This window comes from Bubalus bubalis, chromosome 2 (genome assembly GCF_019923935.1).
Source record: "Bubalus bubalis isolate 160015118507 breed Murrah chromosome 2, NDDB_SH_1, whole genome shotgun sequence".
NCBI classification, from domain to species: domain Eukaryota; kingdom Metazoa; phylum Chordata; class Mammalia; order Artiodactyla; family Bovidae; genus Bubalus; species Bubalus bubalis.
The window spans coordinates 31,573,213-31,594,940 of NC_059158.1; the positions used below are offsets into that span (position 1 = coordinate 31,573,213).

At 42.3% G+C, this 21,728-nt stretch overlaps 1 protein-coding gene and 1 non-coding gene across 4 annotated transcripts in view; one reads left to right on the forward strand and one right to left on the reverse strand.

Annotated features, from left to right (window-relative positions):
- The window catches only part of ADGRF1 (adhesion G protein-coupled receptor F1), a 104,504-nt gene that overhangs the window by 32,133 nt on the left and 50,643 nt on the right, over positions 1-21,728 (forward strand). The window contains exon 1 of one of the 3 annotated variants that reach the window (XM_044929243.2): positions 14,853-15,190. The exons of the other annotated variants lie outside the window; for them this stretch is intronic. The gene's annotated coding sequence lies outside the window, so the exon portion shown is untranslated. Of the gene's footprint in view, positions 1-14,852; positions 15,191-21,728 lie in introns of those variants that run through there. 3 annotated transcript variants of the gene reach the window in all.
- Positions 21,219-21,293, reverse strand: TRNAH-GUG. The gene has a single exon. It is a non-coding gene; the product is annotated as a tRNA-His (tRNA).

Genomic DNA, 21,728 nt, shown 5'->3' on the forward strand with positions numbered 1-21,728 from the left:
ATTCAATTGCTATGGGTCTTCAAGGATGTAACAGCCTACTTTTAAGACATAGATGGGGGACTTCCCTGGTGATCCAGTGGTCTAGAATCCTCCTTGCAATGCAGATTCAATTCCTGGTTGGGGAGCTAAGATCCCATGAACCATGGCATGGCCAGAAAAAAAAAAAAAAGTAGGTGGCAAGGAGGCAACAGGAGATGTAGAAACAGAAGGAACTTCAGGGTCTGAGAGATCCAAGCTGGAACTCTCCAATTCTACCTCTTAGTAGCTGTGTGATTTTTTTTTTTTTTTTGACTTGTCTAAGTGTCAAGTTTCTTAGCGCTACATCAGCAATAAAGTGCCAACAGAACTGCAGTTCACTCTACCAATTGAAAAAACATGCACAACCCAAAGTTTGAAGTTATGTTTTATTTAGGGAGCTTACTGAGGACCATAGCCCAGGAGACAGTCTATCAGATAGCTCTGAGGATCTGTTCCAAAGGGGAAAAGGAGGAACCAGGGTATATAGGAGTTTTTGCTGGAAAAAAAACACACACAAAAACCAAAAACCAAGAAATTACCCACGTAATCAAACATAAAAAGACAACTGTTAATCAAAAAACACCAGGCACAGCTCAGCACTCTGTGATGACTTAGAGGGTGGGGATGGGGGTGGGGGTGCTGGGCAGTGGGAGGGAGACTCAGAGAGAAGGGATATATGTATACTTATGGATGATTCATGTCGTGGTACAACAGAAACCAACACAACATTGTAAAGCAATTATCCTCCAATTAAAAGTAAATTAAATAAAAATGGCAGGTACTTTCTCCTTTCCTCTTGGGATGCTTACTCTTGGAATCCAGACTGAGGAGGAAGTCCAGCAGCCTCACAGAGAAGCCACAGGGCAGGTCATTCCAGGCAATAGCCAGTACCAATTGCCAGACAGGATGAGACTACAGATGGCCCTGGCCCCTAGTCAGGTCACTTCCAGTTTCCTGGCTACCCCAGCTGATACCATGTAACCCAAACTGTTCCAGAGAAACCCTGCTCAGACTGTAGATTTGTTAGGGAAATAAATGTTTTCTGCCACTAGGTTTGGGGCAGTTTGTTACGTGAAGCCTGAATTCCCCTCCCTGGCCATGGTGGTATCCCCAGCTGGAGGTAGCTGTCCTCCAGCTACGATGAGGGTGTGCTGCCGACAGTTTATGACCCCTCCCTTCCACCCAGAATTGCCCTGGGCTGGCTGAAGCCACAGGGAGGTTATGTCCAGCATCCCCACCCTGCAGCCAAAGACTGTCACGGAAGGTGGTCCCCTGTCTTTTGGACTCTGTGGGAGAGGGCGAGGGTGGTATGGTTAGGGAGAATGGCATTGAAACATATATATTATCATATGTTAAATGAATCGCCAGTCCAGGTTCGATGCATGATACAGGATGCTCGGGGCTGACGGGGAGGGAGGTGGGAGGGGGATTCAGGATAGGGAACACATATACACCCGTGGTGGATTCATGCTGATGTATGGCAAAACCAATACAATATTGTAAAGTAATTAGCCTCCAATTAAAATAAATAAATTTATATTAAAAAAAAAAAAGAAGGTGGTCCCCTGGCCTCAAGGCAGGATTGGACCTCTGGTACAGTTCACATTCCAGCACCCCTTGTGGGATTAGGCTAAGGCTAGAATAGTCATTGGAAGGACTGATGTTGAAGCTCCAATACTTTGGCCACGTCACGCAAAAAGCGAACTCATTGGAAAAGACCCTGATGCTGGGAAAGATTGAGGGCAGGAGGAGAAGGGGGTGACAGAGAATGAGATGGTTGAATGGCATCATTGACTCAAAGGACATGAATTTCAGCAAACTCCAGGAGACAGCAAAGTATAAGGAAGCTTGGCGTGCTGCAGTCTATGCGGTTGCAGAGCCAGACACAACTGAGTGACTGAAAAACAGGTCCCTGGTGAGGCCACATCCTAGTCTAGCTCTTTCCCTGCCCCAGCCCCTGCTCTCTGTCCCTTTTTCCTGGGGGTTCCTCAAGATTTCACATGTGTTAGAATCTCTGTCTCAAGCACTGTATCCAGGTACCTGACGGAGAACAGGCACTAATGGATGTTTCAAGTAGTCTGGGGAGAAATCTACCTACTTCATGTGTAACTCCATCTTCACAACAATCCTATCTAGTGGACACTACCGTGAAAAACGAAGCGAGTGATTATAAATCAACTCCCGAGGGATCGAACCCAGGTCTCCCGCATTGCAAGCAGATTCTTTACCAGCTGAGCCACAAAGGAAGCCCTGGCTTCAATAAAGAAAAGTAAATATTCAAAACAAAATGAGGCAACTGAGGCTCAGAGAGGTTGACTAACTGATCCAAAGGTACACAGCAAATACTCGACCAAGCTGGATGAGTACTCTGTCTGCCTTGTATTTTAATGATCGTATCTGTGATTACCTCTTGGTGGTAGATTGCTTCAGTGTGAGGCTGGAGCTGCCGCCTTTGCTAATTCACCCCAGCACTGACTCTCTCCTCCCTGTCCTGGGAAGTACTCTGCTTGTCAAATCAGATGGGTCTTTGTTCCTGGAATGGTCTCACCTCTTCTCTTTAATTATCCAGATTCTAGCCATCCTTTGAGAGCATGGAGCCTTATACTAAGACAGGCGTGGAGCCCTGTACCAAGGTCACAGAACAAAAATCTCTGAAACTGACTGAGCCTCAGAACAGCTGTTGCCATGAGCCTCTGGGTCTAAACCGACCAATTCCCTGACCCCGTATTAGGTAAAATACCCTTCCTATTACCCACCCTATAGTTAACGCCCTACTGCTGCTACTACTGCTAAGTCACTTCAGTCGTGTCGTGTCCGACTCTGTGTGACCCCATAGACGGCAGCCCACCAGCCTCTCCTGCCCCTGGGATTCTACAGGCAAGAACACTGGAGTGGGTTGCCATTTCCTTCTCCAATGTGTGAAAGTGAAAAAATGAAAGTGAAGTCGATCAGTCGTGTCCTACTCTTAGCAACCCCATGTACTGCAGCCCACCAGGCTCCTCCGTTCATGGGATTTTCCAGGCAAGAGTACTGGAGTGGGGTGCCATTGCCTTCTCCGATTATCAGGTTGATACCAAGTCAAATGCAGTATGGGAGACAATTTGAATAATCATGTGCCCCCCTAACCAAATACCTAATACTACCCTTCTAGTTGAAATTCTCTGTGACTTGAGAAAACTGGCTATTAGCTCATGAAAGGGGTTGGCTCTTCCTTGAGCTGGCCAGCTGTTCTAAGAGTGTCTCCAACTCTAATAAATTTTATTCTCCTTTCATTCTGTCTCAAGTCTGGAAATTCTTTTCCACCCCGTGCACCAACCACGACAGAGTGATATCAAATCTAATCTCCCCATGTAGTTTTTCCTAATCTCCTGCTATCCTTCACCACTTTAGGAACAAATTCCTACAGCTTTTATTGTATGACCAAGTCATTTCAGCCCCTAACAATTTCCTGCCACCACAGGCCCTGACACATTTCCTTTCAACAGAGGTTATATTTCCAGATAGATCTGTTTTCATCAGCTACACTGTAAGCCTTTTAACGACAGAATCAAGACTTATTTGCGCTTTCTCTAATATCTTGTGTAGTGTCTGGCACAAAGGAGATTCTTCACAGAAATCTGTTGATTGGATGAATGAGTCAACAAACTAGTTTGGGTGTGAGTGTGCTTTCTGTCTTTTTGTCTGGATTGTAAGGTCCGTAAGACCCAGATCTGGTTTCCCAATTCTTTTAAGATCCTCATCTTTAGCAAATGGTAGAATCAGCGCAGAAATATTCATGGAACTGAATCGTAATAGTCTGTCCTAAAAGACGGGTCACACTATGTCCTTGTTCTGAGAAGAGGCAGCCCTCTATCAAAGGGAAGCAGTCCCATGTGAAATCTTACATGAAAATTAGATAAATTTTTAATCTCTGAGTTTGTTGCTTGTCCAACCCTCTGTGTGCTGTTTTCCATAACTCTGCATGTGACCAAACGTCCTTGACTTGACCTTATGGGAATATGTAAACCGTGAGTTTCAAGTGGGGATGTTTGTGGGAGGAGGGTATCATAGGATGTGGAGCAAATTTTATTTGCAGTTCCCTGACTCAGGAGTGACTTCTGGTAAGTAACAAGAGGTGACTCCACAAGGAGTCTTGTCTGCTTCTTTAAACACGAGACTTTTTATTGGGATGGCACCCTGCCAATCTGTCAGGAAGTACACAACAAGGAAGCAGCTGCCTCTAGGTCCCATACTGACCAGCACTAACTTTTTTCAGGCTAGTTTTTAGCATGAAGTTTCTCCTTCAGGAGGGAAAAGCTGAACTCAAAGAATACAGGTGACGTGTCTCTTTGTCCTGGTAGATCAAATGCATTTACTTCTATAAACAAAAAATAATTTTTAAAATGCATCAAAGAGCTTGCAACTCTAAGTACCCCATACTTTTCTGACATGAATCATCTGACCATCCCCACTTCCCAAGTTTACCTATTTTGCAAGCATACATGATCTATCTTGGGGCTTTTTCAAAGACAAATTTATCTTCAAAGAACAGGGGGAAGGCAGTGAAGTACAGGAGGTTAGGAAAACTCATTACACTTTGGAGCATGTTTCAAACTTGACCTCAAAGCAGTGACCCGAAAGCTTGCAGTTCAACCTCAAGGTCACTCTGTGTCCCACGCTGCTGTCAGCCAGGACAGGAGAGAGTTCCTTGGGTTGGGGTCAGGGTGGGGATAGGGTCAGGGTGGGGATAGGGTCAGGAGAAGTTCTGGGCATTCACAACCGTAGGAAGTGCTTGTTCTCTCTTTCTTCATTGTGTTTGCTTAAGAAGAGAAAAGAAGCCCACACGTCTCTTTGAAGCCCCGTGGGGCTGTTTTCACTGTGAGAGTAAAGCTCATGATTGTTCCTGGAATGCTGGTCCTACCATTTATTGTCCTTGGATTTAATGCCTGCCTTGCATTTGGAATAAAGATCCATTCATTCCTGTGCCAAGAAATAAAGAATTCTATTGTCTCCCTGCCCGAATTGTTCCAAGACCATCTTTTTTTTTTTTTTTTTTTTCTGAGGCTAACAGGCTAGATAGCATCTCGTTTGGCCCCATGATCTGGTCTCCAGAGATGTTGTGCTCCTTTTTGGTCTGAGCTTCTCAGCCACAATACTGTCACACAGAGCAGTTCTGTCCCCTTGGTACCAGGAACTTCGCCCTTTTCACAAGGACCTTTAGCAACCTCTGTGGATTGCCAAACCAGACTTACTCTAATTCTCCACGATAAGGATGGTTGTGTCACTCAAATTAGCCGAACCTTGGGTGGCCGCTAATTCCATCCCTGGGGAGAAATGAGTATAGCTGATTTGCATTCTGTGACATGCTCCATCCCAGAATATTCCTTGATAATTCACCAGAATAAAGGGCAATTTAATTAAAACAAACACAGAAGTGCGGAAAAACAAAGGGCAAAAGAAGTTCGAAGGAAGTTGGTTATCACTTCAGAGGAAAACTACCTCCAGGGGCTGTAGCCTAAACAGTTCCTAACAGAAGGTTCTTATTCATTTAGGAGGTTTACTTCCAGCACATCTGCCCTCCTAAAGCTTCCGCTTTCCTCTTCAGCCTCCTCTGCCAGCAGACCTCCTGGCCTCCAGCCTGGGAGAGAAGAATCCACTCCCCACCGTATACTTGTTTCCTCTAGTTTCAGACAAAGGCGACCTTTCTCCAATTTACTGCTTGTCCTTCCTGTTGAGTTATTCATCCAAATGTCTCCTTCTGGAGCTGGTTCCAAGTTATGTCTGCTCTGCATTGTAGCGTCCTTTTTCTTACTTAGCTGACTCCATTGCTTGGCCTCTAAAAATGCTCAAGTGTCTCTAATCTTTTGAAAACATCCTCTCTTAACCTGTGTCTTTCTCCCCATCTCCCCTCCAATCACTTCCCTTTCTCTTTTCTTCCCAGATAAGATCCTTCAAAACATAGCATATATATCTCCACTTCTATCTGCACTTTGCCTGCTTCATTTTTCATCACTGTGGTTTCCTCCTTTTTTTTTTTAATTTGCTTATTTATCTTTGGCTGCGCTGGGTCTTCATGGCTACATGGGCTTTCTCTAGTGAGGTCCGTGAGCTTCTCTTTGAGGTGGCTCCTCTTGTTGAGGAGTGCCGGCTCTGGGGCGCACAGGCTCAGTAGTTGCGGCTCACGGGCTTTCTTGCTCCGTGGCATGTGGTATCTTCCCAGATCAGGGATCGAAGTAGTGTCCCCTTGTCTTGCATTGGCAGACAAGTTATCAATCAATGAACACCAAGGAAGTCCCTTTGATTTCCTCTTTAAGCTCTCTACCTCCCTGACAGCAACTTTACTATTCCCGCCCCCAAAGCCAGGAAAATGATTGAAATAAGACATGAAGGACCTACTTGTCAGAGGCAAAGGACTCTATGCTCAACTTGCTTGACTTTTAGGTAGCACTTGCCTCCGTGGTCAGTCCTTGCTTCTTGAGATTCTACTCTGGATTTTTAAGAAACCACCCCCTCTTAATTCTCCTTCTTCTCTCTCTCTGATAATTCCTCTCCACCTCCACCCTCAAATGCTGATGTTCCTTGAGGCCCTTGGATCTTGACCCTCTTGCTTTCTCCTGGTAATTTCTCCTTGTCCATGGTTCTTACCTGTGTACTGCTGGTGCCTATATTTGTATTTCCATTCCATGTTTTCCCCTAAGTTCCAACTGCTTCTTTCCAGATCTCTTCTCCCGGACACCACATAGGCAACTCAAACTCAACATACTCAAAATTGCATGTATCTTTCCTGTAGAACCTGGTCTTCCTCCTGTATCCCATCCAGGAAATAATGTTACCATTCATCTACTCCCCAAGTCAGAAACCTGGGTGGTCATCCTAACTTTCTCTCTTTCCCTCAGCTTCTATGCCCCATCTGTTACCATGTCTTGTAGACCCGACCACCACAGCATCTCTGATATGTATCTACCCCCTTCTTTTTCCCCATCCCTGACTTTTCTCCTAGATTATTAAAATACTCCTCTTACCTCCAGTTTTTTCATCTGCAGTCTACCTCCCACAAAGCAGCTAGAATGACCTGCCTTCAGTGGTGCCCTCTTGCTTGTGAGATGAGGCCCATACTCTTTAGTGGGACCCGTAAATCGAGCAGCCCCAGCCTGCCTTTCAGTTCACCGGTTTTATCTCTCACCTAAACCTCACACACTCTACTCCCCACAGAGACACAAACTAATCACGCTCCCTCTTTTCACCTTTCCAACAATGGTGCTTTTCCTTTTCTGACTTTCCGTACTTGCTATTGCTCCATTTTCCTCCAAACTAAAGCCACTGCAGCATCACATAATCTATATATCTGTTTTAAGACCCAATTCTAGAGTTATTTCACTTCTAATCACTAGGAGACTTTTCCTGAATAATAACCCATCCCTTACCTCCAGGTACAACCACAAGTATGTTCCTCTGAGTCTCATGGTAGTCTGTACTTTCTTTAACACGGACTTGATAGCACTTTATTACCATTGTAGTTGCTCATTTTTGTTTAGCATTTATCACAGTGCCAAAACTGAATAAATTTTTCTCTGAGTAAATGAATGACTAGGCTCTCAACTGTTTGCAAATGTAACTTGCAAATCGCAAGTATTAACCACTGAGGAATTTTGCTCCTAGAGGACATCTGCTATGAGAAAGGAGATAAAGCCATTTTGCTTTCCCAGTGTTTTTAATAATCGAGAATATGATGGTGATTAATACCATTTTAAAATAATAAAATAGCATCTTTTTTGTATTACCTTTTATTTTTATCTTATTTTATTTCATTTTTTTTCCCCTCAGCTATACCATGTAGCATGTGGGATCTTAGTTCCCTGACCAGGGATAGAACCTGCACCCCCTGCAGTGGAAGTATAGTTTCTTAAGCACTGGACCAAAGAGAATTCCCTGATTAACATCATTCTTTTTGTGATAGATTGTATTTCCCAAATATATCTCCCCTTCCACACACCTTTTTTAAATGTGATCTTGTGATGCCCCCATCCACACGTGGAATCTACTTCCCCTCTCCTTGAGTGTGGAATAGTGTTATAACTCACTTGGAACCCACAGAACTGGGTAATAGTCAGTGTGCAAAACTTTTGTTGTTCATTTTCTTAAAAATTCGATACTACATTTACCTTGCATAGTGGCATGTTATATACACTTGCATTTTTAAATTAACCTCCTTTTTTGAGATAATTATAGGGTCATGTAGGTTATATGAAATAGTACAGAATGATCCAGTATACTGCTACCCATGCTACCCAAGGGTAACATCTTGCAAAACTATAGTTCAATATCATAACCAAGATATTGACATGGATATAGTCAAAACGTAAAGCACTTCTAGTGCTACAAGGATCACTTGTACTACTTGTGCTACAATGATCCTTGAAATTGTGTCATTTCAAGGATGTTATATAAATAAAGTCAATTCAGTTCAGTTCAGTCACTCAGTCATGTCTGACTGCTTGCGACCCCATGAATTGTAGCACACCAGGCCTCCCTGTCCATCACCAACTCCCAGAGTTCACCCAAACTCATGTCCATCAAGTCAGCGATGCCATCCAGCCATCTCATCCTCTGGCGTCCCCTTCTCCTCCTGCCCTCAATCCCTCCCAGTATCAGTCTTTTCCAATGAGTCAACTCTTCGCATGAGGTAGCCAAAGTATTGGAGTTTCAGCTTCAACATCAGTCCTTCCAATGAACATCCAGGACTGATCTCCTTTAGGATGGACTGGTTGGATCTCCTTGCAGTCCAAGGGACTCTCAAGAGTCTTCTCCAACACCACAGTTCAAAAGCATCAATTCTTCGGCATTCAACTTTCTTCACAGTCCAACTCTCACATCCATACATGACCGCTGGAAAAACCATAGCCTTGACTAGACGGACATTTGTTGGCAAAGTAATATCTCTGCTTTTGAATATGCTATCTAGGTTGGTCATAACTTTCCTTCCAAGGAGTAAGCGTCTTTTAATTTCATGGCTGCAATCACCATCTGCAGTGATTTTTGGAGCCCCCCAAAATAAAGTCTGATATAGTGTGTAATTTTTATTGGCTTTTTTAGCTCAGCATAATTCCTAGAGATTCATCCAGGGATTATCACATGTTTCAGTAGTTTTTTTCATGACTGACTAGTATTCCATGATATGGGTATATCAATTTGTTTAACCAGTTACCTATTGAAGAACATTTGACTTGTGTTCAGCTTGAAACTGTTATGAATAAATCTGATATGAACATTTATACATAGCTTTTTGTGACCATGTGATTACATAAGTGTTCAGGAACACAACTGCTAGCATGTGGAAATACAACTGATTTTGCGTGATGATGCTACAACTTGCCAAACTCACTTATAATAAGTGAGTTTAACTGGAGGTGTGTGTGTGTATTAGCTTCCTTGGGATTATTTTATGTAGACAATCACGTTATCTGCAAAGAGGGTCAGTTTTGGTTCTTACTTTCTAATCTGTATACCTTTAATTTCTTTTCTTGCCTTTTTGCATTAGAGAGAACTTCTGGCAACACATTGAATAAGCATGATGAAAGTGGATGTCCTTGCTGTGTTCTGATCGAAGGAGAAAAGCATTCAGTTTTACACTACTAAGCATAATATTAGCTGTAGGCAGTTTATCAAGTGGAGGAATTTCCTCTTTATTCCTAGTTTTCTGAGACACCCTTTAAAAATCATAAATAGATGTTGAATTTTGATGTTTCCTTATATCAGTTAAAACGATCATATGATTTTTCTTCTTTCAACTTATCAAGGAAAAATTAATCAGTCAATCTAAGAAATACATGGAAAAGTTTATTTGCACTAGGGTTATAACCCAGGAAGAACATCTCAGAAAGCTCTGAGAACTATTCTGCCCCTTAAAAGTCAAAGCATATTTTTACAAGTTTTTTAAGACAGAAGGCTGTACATCAAATAACCTATAACTGACAGCTTACATCATCCAGATCTAAGTGCCACTGTGGTGGGTCATGTGACCCCTTATGAAATCCAGAAGACATGCTATCTTTAAGGAGTTGTCTTACTGATGCTAGGAGAATGTTGCTTTTTGTGGTTGAGCAGGTATTTCTGCTGATGGGGAAGTTTGGTTGATGCCAAATGCAGGTGCACAGTGAACTGTAGGGAGGAGAGAGGAAAGAAAGGCAGAGAAAATTTTTGTTTAAATTTTTCTTGTCTTGCCATAAAAATGTTAATTTTGACTGATGGTCGCTGTCACCATGGACCTTCTCCTGCAGTGTCTAGGGGAGACCTGAAGGCAGATAGAACTTGTCTGGTTATAGATTGGATAGGGACTCTTTTTTTAAAAAAAATATTTATTTATTTGGCTTCACTGGGTCTTAGTTGCAACATGTGGGATCTAGTTCCCTGACTGGGGATTGAACCCAGGCCTGCATTAGTGGTCCAGAGTCTTAGCCACTGGACCACCAGGGAAGTCCCTGGATCAGGACTCTGATCACAAATCTCCCCCTCTTCCCCATCCCAAAGAGCTCTCTGATCACCTCTTCTTACTGTGTCTTATTCCTCCTTGAGAGTTATCACCAGGTCTGCATTAAAGGAAGCAGAGAACCCGGCTGTCTCTCCCAGCATCCTTTCCATTTACAAGAAGTCCAAATGGCAGGGGCTGTTCAGACCTTGCTGGGTATTTCCTTTGAGACATTGGCCAGAGGAAGGAGTGGGAGTCAAGGCAGGCAGGAAGAAAAATGTTGTTGAACACGGCTGGGCTCAGCAGATGAAAGCCTGCAGGCCTTTGGCTGAAGACAGCACAAAAAGGGACAGGCAGAGCCAAACTTCAATCATTCCACCTCGGTGTTTACATCAGCCAGCCCTGGGCACTGCCCTGCTGGCAGCCTGGGTGTTAGTAGCTGTTGGCTTTTGGCCTGATTGGAAAGAGAGTCCAGGTTTTGGAGGGAGTGGAGAGAAATAAGAACAACATGTCCTGTTTATTCAGAGGATGTGGAGGCCTCAAGAGTGGCTGGATGCACAGGGCACCTGGCTGCAGGGTGATACCCCTCTGCCCTCCATGCAAGGCCACACACCTTGGGAGAATCCCAGATCTGAAGCTGGAGGAGGCCTTACATTAAGAAGTGGTTCAACTCTCTGATCTCAGCATGGGAAAATAGGAACCTGCCCAGTTGACAGATAAAGCAACCAAGGCCTGGCCTTATCTTAGGATACGCAGCTAGTAGGTGGATTGAGGGGCGAGGGGGGCAAAGTAGAAATGCAGCCTCTGGTCCCCTCTATCTCATCCCCTCTTGGGGACACTCTGGCAGCCTAGCCAACCTGGGCCACCATGAGTGACATTTTGCTACCAGTACTTGCCTGTTTGCTGAATACTTACCCCAACCCATCCACAAGCCACCACTTCCTTTTCGGGAGTTGCTAGCATCTGATCAGCCTATTATCCAAGGCTTAAGTGTGTGGTGTGGTTTATTTAAAGGGATTCCCAGGTGGCTCAGCAGTAAAGAATCTGCCTGCTAATGCAGGAGATGCAGTTGAGTCCTTGAGTTGGGAAGATCCCTTGAAGGAGAAAATGGCAACACACTTCAGTATTCTTGCCTGAGAAATCCCATGGACAGAAGAGCCTGGAGGGCTACGGTCTACGGGGTCACAAAGATTTGGACATAATCAAGCATGCACGCACATGGGTTTTTTAAGGGAAGTCATTCCCATAAGAGCTGGAGCAGTCAGGGAGTAGAGAACTTGTTTCAGGATTTAAAGTTGTCATTTGAAAAAAAAAGCTCACAGCCTAAAAGTTGAGAATTATGTTTTATTCGCATACTTGGACTTAGCTGAGGACCTAAGCCCTAGAAGCAACCCGTTAGATAGCTCCAAAGGACTGCTCAAAAGAGGTAAGGGAAAAGCCAGGAGTTTTTTGCAACAAAAACCAGATAGTTGGAACATCAAAAATTATTGTTAATGAGAGAAAACCAAACATCTCAAGTTAATGAATTTAGCACTTTTCTGTGTACAGGAAAGATATGAGTCTGGGCTTGTTGAGATCATTCCTTTGATATTTGCCTTAATTATCTAAGGTCGGCATCCTGTTTTTCTCCATCCTGAATCCCCTTAGAGTACACAGTCCAGGGTGGCTGCAGTGGCTGATGGCTTGATGGCCGCAACATCCTTTGTTCACTGTCAGGCAATATTAATTTACAAAAGTCTCCATAGGATTTGATGAGACAGAAAAGAGGGAAATGGGCATTTCAGGAAGCCACTTTTTAAAGCATTTTATTAAATGCTTATTACTGTTGTTCTTTAGTCGCTCAGTTGTGCCCAACTCTTTGTGACCCCATAGACTGTAGTCTACCAGGCTCCTCTGTCCCTGGGATTTCCCAGGCAAGAATATTGGAGTGGGTTGCCATTTCCTTCTCCAGGGGATCTTCCCGACCCAGGGACCTCATCTCCAGCACTGCAGGTGGTCTCCTACATTGCAGAGGTAAAACACAGTCATTAGGAAAGCACTCTACTCACATTATCTCATTTAATCTTCACAACAACCCTACAAGGGAGGCATGAAATGCTCTAGGTTTATGGATGAGGCTGAGGGAAGGGCAGTGAAATACTTCAATCAGTATCATCAGATGGTTAACCCAACAGTTGTCTCCCTGCGCCTTTATTCTTAACCCCTGCGCTATACTGCTTCTCATGGTGGAGCAGGAGAGACAAGTGGTGTCTTGAAAAGAAATGGAGAGTGGAGATTTATTGGCAGAGTGGGTGCAACTGACATATGTTTTCTGTGGTCAGACATGGGTTAGGTGCTCAGTACTGTCTTGAACATCTGCTGATCTAATATTGAGCCATTATATTAATGCTGTAGAAAATCCTGCCATCACAATGTGAATGGCAACCCCCAAATTTGGGTTCCTATAATATAGGATCAATTCATGGGTAGGCTAATGAAATGATCTGGATGAATCTGTTCATCATCACTCCTACTAGACCCAAATTCCTATTATAGGTGACGTGGTTTCACTCTTACTATTTGTCCATGTCCTTTATCAATTTGTATGTTCCCTAAGGATGAGGATTGTTAGTATTTTAATCAGTAAGTCCGTCTGTCAGTAATTGAAGGAACTCTCTCCAATTCCCTTGGTCTTCTCTGTTGGCTTTCTAGTTGAATTAATGAAATTAGATTATTTAGTGATAATCATTTCACAATATATACATATTGAACACCCTCAACTTACACAATTATATCTCAATAAGATTGCAAAAAAGAAAACTTTTATCTTCAGCCATATGATTCTGAGTTACAAAGAAATCAGATTCAAAGCCTCCATTGCCTCATTATCAAATGGTTGAACCCTTTTAAGAATCTAAAACAGCAATTTAAATTTATATTCTGGGACCCAAATAAAACCTCTGAAATGACATTTCTTTTAACCAATAGGTCCAGAAACTGTTATTCATCGCACATATTGGAGGGGAACTTCATCCACTGAAATGTCTCAAGAATTCCTGTAAAGTTTGCTTTTAACCATGTACTTAAGGTCTTGTGATTTCTAAATTTGGACAGAGGGGCACTAAGGCATGATTTCAAGATCAATGATGAAAAACTCAGCAACCTAAGATAGACAAATGACTTCCAGACTCAGCTTTTCCACTGATTGTGTGACCTTGGGTGAACTGGCTAGCCTTTGAAAGCCTGAGTTTCATCCTTGTACAGGGGAAGAAAAAATAGAACCCATCATAGATAATTGTTGTGAAATTTAATTGAGTAAATATATCCATAGGATTCCCTGGCACTAGGCAGTGTTCCATAAATGTGAAATTAGAAGGTGAAGTAAATTAGTGGTACTGCCTCAGCTATTTTTGTTCAGAGGCTATTTTTGTCTCCTAGGAAGGAGCAGGTGGTAAAGAGGCTGGGTGGGTGGAGGAAGTGTTGTGGCCTGTTTGTTGTGGGACAACGGAATGGAAAACCACTTGAACAGGTTGCATGAGTCAGTGCGGGAAATGCACAGGTGTTGTTATGCCTAAACAAATTCACTGCCTGCCCCCACCCCGACCCCCAGTCTTGGAGAAAGGGAGATGCCTCACATTTTTTCTGAAAGGCAATTCTCCTTGTTTCTTAGTATAGAAACCTGTTCTATGAGTCATTACACATTTTTCCCAAAGGCCACCCAAGGTGGCCCACCCTCAGCCAAAAGCTTCTCTTCTTTTCCTTGGATGTTGTTTCTTGTATCTTGTCTGCAAGTCAACACCTGAAAGCACTCTAATGATTAGAAGAATTGATATGAGTACCTCTCAGGATATTCCCCATGCCTAAGAGGTCACCCTAATAAGATGTTGGCCTTGAAGACCCCTTGGGATCTTGGGTCACAGTGACCAACACAGTAACGATGCTTGTTGCATGTACATGAAGAGTCCGGAGTTTAACTAGTCAAGAGTTGTTGGGGGTAGTTGGACTTCGCATTGGGCTCTTCATGGGATGTATCCTGGAATCTACTGAGGTTGTAGGTGTCGTCTGTGGGATCAGTGTCGCTAAGATGACCCAACTGAAGTGCCTAAAACTCTCTCTACCATCAACAAAGGATAGCAGGGTCTTGATCTGTGCAATGCCTGTAACTCAGTGATTTGATCAATTTCTGATGGGTTAAATACAAGAGTCTCAACAGAAGAGTATACTTTCATGATTTTTAAAGAACGTGGTAGAAATTATGTGAGCCTTAGAGAGCAGCATGAAAAATCTAGAATCACAGACTCTAGGCTGGACAGTTCATTTTATGTGTCAAGTCAAAAGAGCCCCCAGATATTTGGTTAAACATTATCCTGGATGTTAGCGAAGGTGTTTAGGGATGGGATTAACCTTTGAATTGATAGACTAAACAAGGCAGATTGCCCTCCCTAATATGATATTTGGTTCTTATCAGTTGATCAGTCAAATGAAGATCTAAATAGAATAAAAGGCTAACCCTCCTGTGAACAGAGGGAATCAATCCTGCCTGATTGAGATGGGATGTTGGTCTTTTCCAGCCTTCAGGCTTGGACTGAAACATCTGCTCTTCTGGGATCCTGAGCCTGCTGGCTTTCAGATCTTTCATTGGTTCTTCTGATTCTTTGACCTTTGGATTCAGTCTGGAGCTACATGCTCTTGGGTTTCTGGTTTGCCAACAGTCTGTCATGGACTTCTCAGCCTCCATAATCACATGTGGTGAGCTAAATCTTTACAGTAAATTTCTTTCTACCTATATAGATGTATTGTTGTTGTCGTTCAGTCACTAAGTCATGTCCAACTCTCTGCGACCCCATGGTTTATAGCCCGCCAGGATCCTCTGTTTCCATGGGGTTTTTCCAGACAAGAATACTGGAGTGGCTTGTCATTTCCTTCTCCAGGGGATCTTCTTGGACCAGGGATTGAACCTGAGTCTCCTGCACTGGCAGGGGGACTCTCTACCACTTAGTCCCCAGGAAAGTCCCATATTGATATATATGTATAACCTATTGGTCCTGTTTCTGTGGGGAACTCTATTACACTTGGTAAATTAAACATGTGTTTGTTTGGCTGTTTTAGTACGTTCAGGCTTTCAATGGGCCGCTTAAATTTCCCACATTTAAGTATCTGCTCTCCAAACCCTGGCCTGCTGCCTAACAGTGAGCTGCTTTATAAAGATAAATTTAGATCTCCTCCTGAAAGCTTCTAAATTTATGTGGGGTTTTTTGGCTGCCCTGGGGCTTCCTTGCTGGGTGTGTGCTTTCTCTAGTTTCTGTGAGTAGGCACTATTGTTTAGTTGGGGTGCAAGAGCTTCCCTTTGCGGGGGCTTCCGTTGTTGCTGAGCATGGGCTCTAGGTGTGTGGGCTCAGTAGTTGTGGCACGCAGGGCTTAGTAGCCCCCAGGTATGTGGGATCTTCCCAGACTAGGGACCGAATCCATGTCCCCTGCATTGGCAGGTGGATTCTCAACCGCTAGACCACCAGGGAAGTCCTCAAGTGGATTTTCTTTTAAGTTTTTGTTACAAAGTTTTACATATGACAAATTACAAATTAGGTCCCCAGTTTGCGAAGTGTAAGCTTGAGAATATGTCCGATCAAATATATGAATAAATATGTAGAATATATGAAAGAAGCACTAAGTTTGAGCTTACTCTGTATAAGAATGTGCTTTGAGGTCTAAAAATTAAAGTTAAGGCAAATTAAAGGGACTCTTTTAAGAGGGATTAGAATAGCTTCCATGAGATAACTTCAACCACATGCCAAAGACAAATTAAGTTCAGCAAAGGGTGAACAGTTTCATGTATGATAACACCGTGATGGCTTATTGAAAAGCCAAAAACAGGAAAGCCAAAAGTTAGAGCCTCAGTCCATGGAAAATGATGTCATAAGAAAAATTGGCTGTCCCACCAGTGGAAGTGAGAGAGAATCTGTGAGTGTGGCATAGCTTAAGGTGTTAAGTTTTTATGATACTAAGGTTATTCTTCTGCTTGTTGCTTTTATTGAATGTAAGCAAGTAAGAGGCATTGGAAATGTTCATTGTGATGCCTAATATTGTTCTCAAGTTTTTTTTTTTTTAATTAATTAGTGCTGTTTCCCATGCAAAACTGTCACCTCCTTTCTTATATCCTGGGACCCAGTTTACTTCTAATTGTGTCTCTGACAGTACTTAGGTATTAGTACTTAGTGCTGGGCTCCATGCATAGAGGGTCTTGGTATATACTTTTTGAATAGAATGGAAGTTATCATCCACTCAAACAGTCGTGGAAACACTATAATCCAAAGTAGGCAAACAGTGGTGAAGTTCATCAGGATGAGTACAGATTAAAACCAAGAAAGGCAACACCTTGTATTTGCCTTTAAAAAAAAAAAGGGGTGGGGGGCTTTTTTTTTTTTTGTGGCTGCATTGTACAGCTTGCAGGATCTTAGTTTGCCAACTAGGGATCGAACCTGTGCCCCCTGCGGTGGAAGCACAGAGTTCTAACCACTAGACAACCAGGGAATTCCCAATATCTTATACCTTATATCTTGTACAGCATTGTTCTTGCACAGAACACAACTTCCTTATTATAGCTTACACACCCAGATATCATGCTAAGAACATTACACATCTTCTGAGTAGTAGTCCATTGTATGGCTATGTCTGAATTTGTTTGTCCCTCTGCCTGTTGATAGAAATTTGGATTATTCCCAGATTTGGGCTATTATAAATAAAGCTGCTATGAACATTGCATAGAGCTCTTTGTGTGGATAGATTATTTTCATTTCCCTTGAGTAAGTATCTAGAAGTATATTATGAAGCTATAGCAAATAATGCCAAGCTGGTTTTTGAGTAGATACTGATGAATGAAGAGAATGTGAAGTTCACAAAGAAATAAGGGAATTTCATATTTAATACAGGTGGTATGTCAAATCAATGAGGAAAAATGGATTATTCAATCAACAGTGTTGGAACAAATGGGTAGATAACTGAAAAAAAAAAAAACATGCTTTAATTGCTTTGCTGGTTTAGACTACGTATTGTAAGAAAAGGATGGCTGTTCTTAAGGAGGAATGAAAAGAAAAAAAGAAGTCCTGAAACTCCAGGACCTGGTCAGACAGAAGCTGTAACTAATTCCCGTTTCTAACTAGAAAAAATTAAAACTGAGATGGCCTTTGAGTGATTAAGACCAATTACAACTAAGCCTCATGACAAGGAGCAAGTCAAGAGTATGATGATCAAATCTTTTGCTTAAATATCTGGAATAATTAAAGTGGGTCTAGGTAAATCCTTGCAGTTGGACAAAACTGCTCCAGGATTATAGACCAAAGGTACAGTTCTCCCATCAAAGCCTGATACCTGCTGGGAAAAGAACTGGGGCATAGTGACTGGCACATTGAGCTAATTGGAATAAAACAGATTAAAAGCCAATTATGTTTTTGAGTTACACTGTCTAGAGAGCCAATAGCTGTGTTAAAAGGGATTCTAACTTCTTAACCTAAGACCATGAGCTTATTCAGCATGTTATTATTCGCTAGACAAGTTCTCACAACTATTTCATAACATTACATGGATTGCCTTTAGTTCAGTCTCCTGGAACAGTTTTTTTGCTGCACATTAGCCAGACCAGAAGCAAAAGCCATTAATTTTTCAGATTTCTCTTATGGGTAGCTTTTGTCCCACTCTTGAACTGATTTCTTTACTAGCCAGTGGAGTCACATGGTGGTAACAATTTCAGAATTTCAGTTGCTTAAAACAAAAGAGGTTTATATTGTGCAGATGTTTTAAATAAAAACAATCTCCACACCTTACTGGTGACTTTTATATTGCTTCCAATTGTCACATGTCACAAATAATTCTGCACTGGACATATTTATATCAATATCATTTTGCACATGAGCAAGTATACGTGCAGTTTTTATATCTAGAAAATGGAATTGCTAGGTTAAAGAATAGGTGCATTTTAAAATTTGACAGAGACTTACTGATTTATACTCCCACTAGCTATATATGAGACAGCTTATTTCCTCCTACCGGCAACAGTATTATCAACCCTTTTGATCTTTGCCCCACCTGAGAAGGGAAACATAATATTTCATTAACGTTTTGTGTTTCACTTTTCAGGTAATATTAGACTTTCCCTTGCTTTTCATATATTTATGTGAAAAAATAAAATAATAGAATTATTTTAATTTTTGTTTTTTTTTTTTTTTCACATCGTTTTGTCCACTTCTCTCTCTGGTTGTGGTAAAAATGATTAAAGAAGACAATTCAGTTGATACAAACAAGCTTTATTTAACACTTCATGAAGCAGAAAGTCTCCATTCAAAGAAGTGCAAAATGGGGCAGAAGGCAGGAAGCTTTACCGGGTAAAGAACAAGGAATAAGGAAGAGCAAAGAGAAAATATCTGATTGACCCAGGCTGCACAGTCTGCTTGCTTGGGGTGAGAAAGAACAAGGAAATGAGTATAGAGCCCAGAGTTGGCTCGCTGTTTGGCTGACTGGATAGACTGCATTTCAGGTCAAGTGGAGCATTTACAAGGACACAAAAGTTACCCGGGTTGGAGTTTGTTAATCAGCGACATCCCAGGCAACAGTGGGCCATCTTGGGCCCAGAAAGTAATTCAACATATATAACCTTTTCTTACAGGTTTATGAGAACTATTTACAGATTCAAGGAAAGAGTCACTTAAGATATACATTGAAAGTATTTTCCCCAATATTTTTATTTCTTTATTTCACTTCTTAAGACTCAGCTTTATTCATTTATTTTTATTTTTGGCCGCCCTGGGTCTTTGCTGTTGCGTGAAGGCTTTCTCTAGTTGCGGTGGGCAGGCTTCTCTTGTTGCGGAGCCCAAGTGCTAGGGCGTACAGGCTTCAGTAATTCTGACACATTGGCTTAGTTGCCCCTCAGCATGTGGGGTCTTCCCAGACCAGGGACTGAACTGGTGGCCCCCTGCAGTGCAAGGTGGATTCTTAACCACTAGACCACCAGAGAGGCCCAATTATTTATATTTAGATGCTGTTTTTTGTATTTTTTTGCCATGAAGCATCTTCCCCCCGTCCCCACCTTTTTTATATAGTTGAATACCTATTGTTCCTTTGTGTCATGTCTGGGTTAGGGTTTTACTTTGGAAAGATTTTGTCATTAAATCAACAAGGTAAGGGATATAAGAGCAACATCTCCCTTTTTTATTCTAGTATCTTTATAGTTTCATATTTTGTTTTGACATATTTAACCTAGATGAAATGATTTCCAGTGTAAGTTGCAATGGGGGATACATATTTATACACTGTTTAACTGGTGAGAGTGTGTGCTTTTGTAGATGAGGATCTGTGGGCTGTGAAACACAAGTTGTTGGAAACTAATTTTCCAATGAATATATTTTTCTAAGTTTGAGTTTTTTACCCTGTTCATGCAAAACCTACCCAAAATTCACTGAAACAGTACATTCTCGGCAGTGATGAAAGAAAGCTACAAGAATATGGGCAGCCTGTACTCAGCTCCAATTAAATGTCACCAAGGCAGGAATAGGGAAACAGTATTGTCAGACATGTCCATTTCAAAAAATGCCCGAATTCAAAAATCTGAATTTGCATCTGAAATCCCCTGATGTTTAAATGTTAGCAACTAAATCGATAGTTTTAAAAACATTGCCTGGGCCAAGCAAAACACATCTGTGAGCCAGATGGGCCCCTGAGGGTGCCAGTCTGAGACCTGTGGTTTAGACTTGCTTCCTCCTAATCCTCAAAGATGCAAGTACCTCTTCCAGGGTCTGCTGTAGTGTGGGTAGCCCTTATCACAATGGATTTTAATTGATTGTTGGTGGCCTAGTTTTTCTATTAGGCTCAAGCCTTTCTATTAAGTGATAAAGTTATAAATAGAAGTATTCACAGATTATGAGGTCTCCAGAACCACAGCATCTTTCACCTAGTAGACATTTAGTATGAATGTTTGTTGAATGAATTTTATTTTATTTATTTATTTTTTTAAATCTATATATTTTTTATTTTTTTAAATTTTATTTTATTTTTAAACTTTACATAACTGTATTAGTTTTGCCAAATATCAAAATGGATGGGGAACACATGTATACCTGTGGCGGATTCATTTTGAATGAATTTTAAGTAGATGAATGAGTGAACTCTACTGCAAGTACCTGCTGCTGCTGCTAAGTCACTTCAGTCGTGTCTGACTCTGTGCAACCCCATAGATGGCAGCCCACGAGGCTCCCCCGTCCCTGGGAGTCTCCAGGCAAGAACACTGGGGTGGGTTGCCATTTCCTTCTCCAATGCATGAAAGTGAAAAGTGAAAGTGAAGTCGCTCAGTCGTGTCCGACTCTTCACAACCCCATGGACTGCAGCCCACCAGGCTCCTCCATCCATGGGATTTTCCAGGCAAGAGTACTGCCGTGGGGTGCCATTGCCTTCTCCGTGCCAAACATCTGGACAGAACAGCTCAGATTCTCGGAGGTTATACCACGCCCTCTCCTCCCCTCACCTCCCCTGGGTGCTCCCGCTCCGGCAACCTGAGCAGTTGTACCCGATTTTGTTAACAGGTGGCTTCTTGCACGTTGTGACTCTTGGCCGCTAGATGTCTCCCTATGCTTAAAGGACATTCTGAAGCCTTGGGGTCAACTTGTGTGCTCAGTAGCTCTGTCATGTCCGACTCTTTGCGACCCCTTGGACTGTAGCCAGCCAAGCCCCTCTGTTATGGGATTTCCCAGGCAAGAATACTCCAGTGGGTTTCCATCTCCTACTTTAGAGGACCTTCCCAACCCAGGGATTGAACCTGTGTCTCCTGCTTCACAGGCAGGTGGCTTCTTTACCACTGAGCCACCTGGGAAGGCCTGGAGTCAACCTATGGTTTGGTAAAAAGAAGCAATTCTTAAGTAAAAAAGAATGCCTTAATCTCAGGTCACAGCTTCTACAGATATTCGTTCTCTTGAGGAAGCTGAAGATAGCCACAATGTCAAAGAAAAAGTGCCCAGGGACAGAATCAGATTTATTTTGTTCTGGGAGAACTTTTCATCCTCAGAAATGCACCCCTGGGGGCGATGAAACGACAGTCTGTTGGATTTTTTGCCTCTAATCTAACAGATTCACAACTGTTCTCCATCTCTGTGGTGTTACTTTACTCTGCTGCTTCAGCGGGTAGAGAAATACATCTTACTGTTAAGGGTTTGAACTCTAGAACCTGTGTAGTAAAAGCAGAATTCAACTTGGAAAATGTATTAGGGCTTCCCAGGTGGAGCTAAAGGCAAAGAAACCACCTGCCAGT